This window comes from Petromyzon marinus, chromosome 15 (genome assembly GCF_048934315.1).
Source record: "Petromyzon marinus isolate PM22_M1 ecotype Great Lakes invasive population chromosome 15, UKy_Petmar_22M1.pri1.0, whole genome shotgun sequence".
Classification (NCBI taxonomy): domain Eukaryota; kingdom Metazoa; phylum Chordata; class Hyperoartia; order Petromyzontiformes; family Petromyzontidae; genus Petromyzon; species Petromyzon marinus.
The window spans coordinates 3,781,480-3,790,553 of record NC_133681.1 but is presented as its reverse complement, the minus strand read 5'-3'; the positions used below and the strand labels follow the sequence as shown (position 1 = coordinate 3,790,553).

At 42.6% G+C, this 9,074-nt stretch overlaps 1 long non-coding RNA gene across 1 annotated transcript; it reads left to right on the top strand.

The window, feature by feature from the left end:
• Positions 1–4,076: 4,076 nt before the first annotated feature.
• LOC142924632 (uncharacterized) lies at positions 4,077–8,848 on the top strand. The gene is made up of 2 exons (XR_012941744.1): positions 4,077–5,074; positions 7,119–8,848. It is a non-coding gene; the product is annotated as an uncharacterized LOC142924632 (long non-coding RNA).
• The last annotated feature ends 226 nt before the right edge of the window (positions 8,849–9,074 follow it).

Below are 9,074 nucleotides of genomic sequence, written 5' to 3'. Positions count from 1 at the left end.
CCGCATCTCAGCAGGCTGAACAAAACAATGGGCATTTTTATTTTATGGAGGGAAAAACACAGTCATAGCCAGTAGAAAAAGGAAGCTCTTTGCGTTCGTCACTTCCTACAGAATATTCATGGTTCAAATCCAGCGAACCCCCCCTAATTATAACTGCGCTGTATGTACGTATGCCTGTCTGTTGAACTTATTTCGCGCAGTGCGTAGCCAACCTTGCTAATTGGAGGTGCCATTTGCTTCATGGTGGACGTTAAAGACCCCGTGATGTCACTCACAAGAGTAGGTCATTGCGTCCTGGCATTATGGTTCAAATTTGTCAATTAATAATAAAATGCATTAACTCTATTGGAATATACGTAGCAAGCACCGCTACCTGCTGCGAAAACTTGGCACGACCTTGTTCAAAAGGTCTTGAAACTCAGTGAGGCTTTCCTCGGTAAAACTCGCATTAATAATGAACAGCTTTTGCATTCCCCAAGTTTTCACAAACTCCATGTGTAACGTCAAAGTTGAGGATGTGCACTCTCATTCCTGAAGAATGACTTTTTCTCTTAGTTGGCGGCACCTTAGGCAAGCCTTCATCTAGCAGCGGACCAACCATGGCTGTTTACTTTTTTTGTTCCAAATGAGAGGTACTGCAAGACGGGGAACCCACAAATAATATCAATGGCGAATCAAATAACTGGAAACCACAATCTTAAATGAGTTACAACTAATATTTTTTGGGAAACGATTTTTTTTGTTTTACATAAACACTTTGGCAGAATTAAAATATATAACACATTCAATTTTGTTGGGCACAAATCTATAAAAAATGACAACGGACATGTCACAGTACGGCTCATGAACGTGTAAAGTTCGTGCACCTTCAGCTATCCCTGGCTGCAAAGGCATTTCCTGTGAAATATTAGTACATTGGTACACTCCGTCCTCATAAATTGCCATCAATACTAACACATTAATGCAAAACTCCGCACCTACTAAAGGACAGCTTTTGCTCAAGAGTTATAAAACTGGTCGAGATTGACTGAGCCAAGGGTGGATGTGCTCTGCATTCTAATGCATAATTGTGCGACTGACTTTGATGCTGGGAATTATACCGAGCGATAGAAAGAGACACGTGAATCGGAGGACAAATGTGAAGCAGAAGAGACACTACAATGACCACCAAATCAAATTAAACAGGCTAGGGCAGGACACATCGCTCGAAAGGGTTGATGGGCAATGGTTAAGATTGGTGACGGAATGTATGTATGTGTGTATGTATGTATTTTGAACTTCATTCGCACGGTACATAGTTAACCGTGCTCATCAGAGGTGCGGGGGGAGGAGTGGGGGAATAACAAACAATTTAAAGACAACATTAACTTCTAAAAGAAATTAGTTTTTAATCCAGATCTAAACGTGCACAGCTTCAGTGGCTTCCTTATATCGGAAGGAAGAGCATTCCAGACGGCCGCAGAAGTGCCTTTGTTCAATGGCCAGCCAAAAGCGGCTGCGAGGATGGCCGCGGAGTTCGCGTGATCGTTGATGCCCCTTGACGAGATGGGCACCGATGGTATTGTGGTTTCATTTGTGGCAAGCACTTTGTGTGTGCACTGATAGCGACATCATAACGACGTATTCGTTCGGCAACAGGAAGCCAGTGCAGCCTGGCGAGCACGGGGACGGACACGGTCGGAATGACAGCCACAGAAAGATGTCACCCTTGAAGACGACCAGCACAGAGGTGGAGCACCATGAGTGTCAAGTCGTGCGCAGGAGCGACGTGTGGCACCATGAGCGATGACGTGTCGAGGCCGTCATCCAGCAGTGGAGCGAATATGGCTACTGAAGACGATGACGACAAGGCCTAAGTAGGAACGCATTTTTACTTCCCTGCCTACCCTCTTTTGTGGACACACAACAAAAAAGGGCCTTAATGAGCATCTGGATGTGGCGTACATCACTTCAGTTGTTTCTTTTAATCATCTCCAGGGACAACGCTCTGTTATATATATAAAAAAACAGTTTGGATTTTGGGATTGGTTTGAACTAGCGCACAAAACCTTTGCATTTAAAATGTAATTTTCTGCAAATCTCAACCACACACAAGTGACTGCCCTACTTGCTTGCTATTTCAAATGTGATTTCATACAATCCTAAATAATTGAACACAATCCAACCCTGTGGAAGGTTGTCTGCTGCCGAGCTATGCCTGGTTCAAAACGCCAAACCGTTATAATGCCACCGAAGGCACACTGCAGTGAGGCAGTCATTCAGTAACCTCGGTATTGCCATCTCTCGTGTGGCAATGTCACGCTGCCTTCAGGATTCAAAAAAAGTAATCAGGGGATTCATATATTTTGTTAACATTTTATTGGCAGGCCAATTTCTTTAAAACGTGTAAAACGCTGGGGGTGGCGGCGTGCTTGCCGTGAACTGTAGCGGTTGGTGCAGTGGTTAACGCACAGCAAGATGAACCTGGCGACCCGAGTTCAATTCCCGGCCAGGGCTAACATCAGTCGTGAACGATATTTGAACTAGTCCGGGCTGATACAATCCCCACAACCAACGAGGTGCGGGGGGAGGTATTCATCCAGCAGCAGATAAATTAAAGCTCCACATGGACTGTAACCTGAATTACTCTTTGGTTCTTTTGGTGAAGTCACGTAGAAATAAAATACATCTTTAAAGAGGAAGGGGTATCCACAATTAGCCACAACACACACCACACGCGGCCCTGCCCGTCCACTAACTGTGGATGTTACTTGCTCACGCGCTCCTACTGGACATCTGTAGAAAAGGGCTTCATAGCTCATCGGATTCCTCCAGTCTAAATAAAGCTTCCGATTCTGCGGTGCACCCATTTTTACTGCCGGCTGGACAGATGCAGAGAGATTAAGAAATTTACCCCATGAGCTCAACTGTGGCTGTAGCAGGTCAAGTCGAATTAGCAAACAACAGTCAACACCCCACCTGGTTGATTACGTTCTTCTAAAGATTGCTAAATTTGAGAGAGAGAGACAAAACATAGACACGGAGGCACACAGCCAGCCACACAAGCAGAGAGAGACTTACACAGAAACAAACAGAGAGAGACAAATTTAGCAATCTTTGGAAGAATGTAATCAACCTGGTTGGGTGTTGACTGTTGTGTTGGCCGACTCTCTGTGTTGTATTTTATTATATTTCAAAGTTTTATAAGTTTGTTTTATCGTTCATTTGTACCTGATGATGGTTGCTTATGTTGCAATCGAAACGGCGTATTATATTATTACTTTATTTAATTTATTTATTTCTTCGTAACTTACTGAAAGAACCAAAGAGTAATTCCTGCAGTCACGAAAGCTTCGAATCTAGTTTGTAACCTGAATGTTTAATGTAAAAAATAGGACATAGCGAGTACATTTCATTATCTTTGAAGTGCAACTTTAGTATTACCACTAATTGAACGCTGTGTGCTTAGTTATAGACTGTGATGCTCAACATTAAGCATTTGTACGTTTTATTACTCAATAAAGTCATTTCACAATCACAGCAAAGTGCTGTTGGTTAAAGTATGCATCGAGAACCACAGCACACCGCCGTGTGAATCACTTAGCACCATCAAAAGTTATTTAATACCCACATCTACCCCGCACCTCTGATTAGCATGGCTATGTACGGTGCGAAAAGAGGTCCAACACATATATCATGATGAAAACCGTACTACTAATACTACTGGTGTATTAATTTTACTATAATTTGTATCCAGCTATCCACACTTTCATATTCATTTGCTCCTGGAGAACTTAAGCAAGCGATACATTTTTATTGAAGCCAGCTTTGACGTACCATTTATTTTGCAGCATCCACCGCAGCATTCCACGCCCAGGGATGGAATGGATTTGCACACTGGACTTGCAATCCAGAGTTTGCTAATTCGACTTGACCTGCTACAGCCACAGTTGATATCATGGGGTAAATGTCTCAATTTCTCTGCCTCTGTCCAGCTGGCAGTAAAAATAGGTGCACCGCAGAATCGGAAGCTTTATTTCGACTGGAGGAATCCGATGAGCTGTGAAGCTCTTTTATACAGACGTCCAGTAGGGGCGCGTGAGCAAGTAACATCCACAGTTAGTGGACGGGCAGGGCCGCGTATGGTGTGTGTTGTGGCTAATTGTGGATACCGCTTCCTCTTTAAAGATGTGCTGCCAGTGTGGAAGAGTAGGCCAAATACCGTCCAGAGAGGTTCTCCAGAGCGGCCTCCAGTGGACGCGCGCCCACCAGCAGTGGCGCGAGTGATAAATTGCAGGGCTGCACCTTTTACCGTTAACTTTTCAGCATGCACGTCCTGTAGGCTGTTTGCGGCCTTTAGAATAGCACCGCGGTAGAATGTACAATGCTGCGCTTCTAGATTTGAAGCTTTCGTGACTGCAAGGATCCATACTCTTTGGTTCTATTCGGTAAAGTCACGTAGGTAATTTTTGTTGTTTTATTTTTTTGCCTACGTGACTTTACCGAATAGAACCAAAGAGAATGCTGCGCTTCACAGATCCAGCAGCAGAATTCCTCCAGTGGCAATTTAGTGGAAGAAAATTAACCAGTTGGCGCAATGGTAATGTGGCCGCAATCGTCAATATCGGGTATTTGTTTGTCTCATGAGAACAGGATCCCATGGTGAAGAAAGGCTGCCGGATCTGCTGCTGGGAAAGCCACTTTGGGTCAGGCGATGTGCGCTGTGGTATTACTAGTCTTCCTTCGCATGTCTTGATTTAATGAAATATTTGACAGAATAATTGATTGATTGCATGTCATTGCAGAGTATACTGTATGTAAAAGTTCGATTAATTGTAAAAAAAAAACCCCACCCCAGCAACGTACGGTGCAATTAAAATATTGCATAAAGGTAATGGAAAAGCCATTCTATTTACACAATAAACACAGCACTCATTTTACATAAGCTTATTTCACATTTTCCAGAGTTTGATTCCTGCCCACGAACGCCAGGGTTAGACGATGTCTGGACCAGCCGTGGGCCCACCCTTTCAGCAACCCACCCTGAACAAAGCGGTGGGATATGGCCAGACAATCGCCCACGACCGACAACAATGTGAGGAGCACTTAATTCAGCAGTGGATTGACAAAGGGCTATAATGGTTATATTGTAATATCTACGATTTTATACTTATGTGGGCATTTAATGAAGGTAATAAAGATATATGCCTAATAAAATTGTGTGATTGCCACTGCACTTATTAATCACTTTTAGGATACAATTTGATGGACATCGTTAGAAAATAATGGACATCATTATTAACGTTAACTTCCAGACTATAGTTTAATCTAAGTATAGAAATACATGTTTTAAAACATAATACTACAATAATATGTTTATAGTAATAGAATATACATTTATTGGCTATTCATGAGGTGGTTTATCCAGGAAATGTAAGAATATAACATAAAACATTTTTTTGTATATTTTTAGTACAAATTTCGGAATTAATTGTCAACATTTCTGGATTGTCGCCAACAGCTCTTCGCCCCAGATATAAATGCAAGATTGATGGGGGGGGGGGGGTGTGATCAGTCCCAGCTTAAAACACCCTACAAAAGTCATAAATATTTTATTAGCACACGACAGAGCTTTGTGCTCTGTCCATCGGTTCTAAATCAGTAATAACCAGCACGTCATTGAAGGGGACACGATGCGTTAAAATGCTCCGCATTGAAAGCAGGGTCAAGTGTAGAGAAGAGAAGGTTGAATACTTTGGTCGCTGGCTTAATTAAAAAGACGATGTAATGAGTCCGGATGTTAAACCGGGGTGGGGGGGGAGACGCTTCGTTAAAGACAATGGGGGGAGGCAAAAACATTTATTAGATATTTTATTACAATAGCAAGAAGATAAAAGAAAGTATGTCTAACGACAGATCCACAGAACGATGAAAGCGTTTCGGTTCAGATATTTGCTGCTCGGGTTTTTCATGTAGCATGGCACAGAATAGCGAATGATAAGTGGAACGGCCGAAGGTTAATTCACTGTATAGCAACGTACCTGGCTGGACATGAATAACCAGCAAGCGCCAGACAACTTAAAGTTGTCTACATCATTAGACCTCCTTTGCCAGTACCAAAATATAATAATAGGGTTTTTCCCCTTTTTTCTGGCAACAAAACTGAAACCTTTTTACAAGGATTAATGTCTACATTAACCACAATACCTGCAGTCAAAATGCAAACAAAAAACATACTATGATAATATATGCATTAAATTTCGCCTTTTGGCGTCATCTGGTCGAGCACCAATTGAGTCGAGGCTCAAAAGAAAGCCGTCCCTTGGTGTGGACCAATCAGTTTCAAGGACAATGCATATTTATCATAGTCTGTTTTTTTTTCTTTGCATTTTGACTGCAGGTATTGTGGTTAATGCAGACATGAATCATTGTAAAAAGGTTTCAGTTTTGGTTGCCAGAAAAAAAGGGGAAAAACCCTATCATTAAACTTAAAGTTGCTTGGCAATAGTAACACGGACCAACATTGTGGAATTCACCACTTGCATCCGGGAAAATGGGCAAGGTTGATTTTGTATGGGGAGATTTTATGGTTGTCAAGGAAACCAAAGGGATGGTGGTGATGCTGGGGGGGGGGGGTTTGGAGCAATGCAGTTTGGAGGTGGCACATCAGAGCAGCTTAGGGTGAAAGTCAGTGCCGGATGAAGCTAGTGCGGGGACCTGTAGCATATGTTATGAAGGGGCCCTAAATATATATAAAAAACACAAATATTAAAACACGCATTTTTTTACTTGCATAGTAAAGTAATTGTATTTTTTCATTTTATATACAGACATAAAATACGACAAATCGCTAACCTTAAACACCCAGTCGTTCATAAAAGTTGAAGGCAGTATAGTACTATAGTAATAGAGCAAGTGCAGAATCACTGAACCGGAATTGATAGCTTGAAAGCATTTAGCGCGGGGCCCTTGAAAGTGCGTGGCCAGTAGCTGCTACATACGTTGCTACTTGTGCTACTAGGATAATCCGGGACTGGTAAAAGTGTGTTGATAAAAAAAACACACACACACACACAAGAGTTGCCTGCACCTGAAAACACGTATCGAAACTTGACGTTATACGCAAACATCTCCCACAGGTAACGGATCGGAGGCAATGCCAAACGCGAGCGGGTATACACGTACATCGGGGTGAAGAGCAAGCCAGCTCAGACACGTGCCGGCTAAAACAGGGGTGGGACATTTTCCTTACCGAGTGACGGACAAGGACTTTGAAATACCTGCAGTGAACCACACTCGACGCGCAAACGTGCCTCGGGCACTCCCCGTCATCCAAGAAGAAGGGACCCTTTCGCGAACGCTAACTGCCTGCGCTCAGAATGAAACGCACATCTTTTGTATTGTTTTAGGTTTTTTTTTTTCCGGGTGAAAGATAGTCCCCTCTCGTGAGTGCCGATGAGTGCGGCGGTGATGCTTGCCACGATGTACAATCACAGCCGCGGCTCCTTTCAAAAGTGGAAGGGCCTTGTGTTTGCCACAGGCTGTATGAAACGGAGTCAAAGGCTGCTGCTGCACCTAGCCCGTGAGTTTATAGCTTGCCCACTCCAGCGCTAAAGGCTCCCACTGCCCCCCCCCCGCCCCATTGGATACGCTGTGGACTGTGGAGTCAGCATGACAATTTTTTTTTACACACCAGTTAATACAGATTCCCATCGCATAATTCTAAATCGATCGTACAGACAGCTGCCGTAAAACAGCCCATTAGATGTTAAAGATAGTAGTACAATGACATTTTTTCCCCGACATAGTTGGTGGTGATTTTAGCGGAACAGTATACATTTGAATTGGCTTTTTATGTAAATATTAAACGTACCACATTTATGAAAGAGGGATTACGCCGGCATTGCTAATTGCAAAAGGGGAGCGCTAATGCAGTGCACAGCTGCATGCAATTCTAGTTAAATATTAACAAGCTAATTAAAAGACTTTGACATAAGTGCATGCAAGGTGACCTACAGCCAGCATCATTAGAGGCGAGCCATCATGTCAGTGATTTCTGGACATTGCTGAGTTTGGGGGGGGGGGCATCTAAATCCCGTTGTTAATGAGGTGCATAGCCAAAAGCTTAGATCCCCGCTCTGACTCTGGCTTCAGAGGTGTCTGGTTAATGCCTCGGGCCCACTGCAGATGCCAGAAGTTGGTTTATTTATTGTGCGTGAAAGGTTGTCCGAGAGTGCCAACAGCATCGCGATTTCTTATAAAGGCTCTGTGTGTGTGTGTTTGCAGCTTGCCAACTGGCAAACAGCCACGTGGCTTTTGCCTCGCAGTCTCCTTTGCATGCTGCCCCCTGTGTGTGTGTGCACAGCGTTTGATCTACCGGTTCAGCGTCTGCTAATTGAGAAGTGTTCGTGAGATGTATCCACGGTGGCCTCGCCGGTGGGTTAAATACCAGGTCGTATTGGAAAGACAACAGTTGTCGGTAATAATTGTTCGTAGGATAGATATATAGGCGAAAATGCAACTCTTTTCCAAATCATCTTAGGAATGCTGATACAATACAATATTTTAAAGTTACATTATATAACACATTTGTTTCAGCTTTATTTCATCACATGATCGTGACAATTATAAAAGTAACTGATTTTTTACAAATATCTGGATTGATTGTGCAATGAATTTCTAGTTGCGTTTTATATTGAAAAGCACCCTGGTATGGGCTGCATGTTGACCGTTAAATAAAAGCATATTGTATCACATTTTTTAATGTCAGCCAGTGACTGTAAAAAACCAACAGGGATATGTCATGTTGTAAATCACACTTTCCTTAAAGGCACGTAACCACCCAATAAACCATACAACTTTAATTTTACACATTGCAAAGTTATCTGTGATTACTTTTTGTCCCTTTTATTATGCTTCTCTGCTATGTAAATAATTTCATGAAAAAATACTCATGACGGTAATGCGATGGCTGACACACAATTAATCAGTAGGATTCTTAATAACTTATTAAATTCTCAATGAATCACTGCCGACGTGTGCTTAATCTAGTTTTTTCATTGCAACTTGTTCGGCAGTGCTGATATAAAAATGAG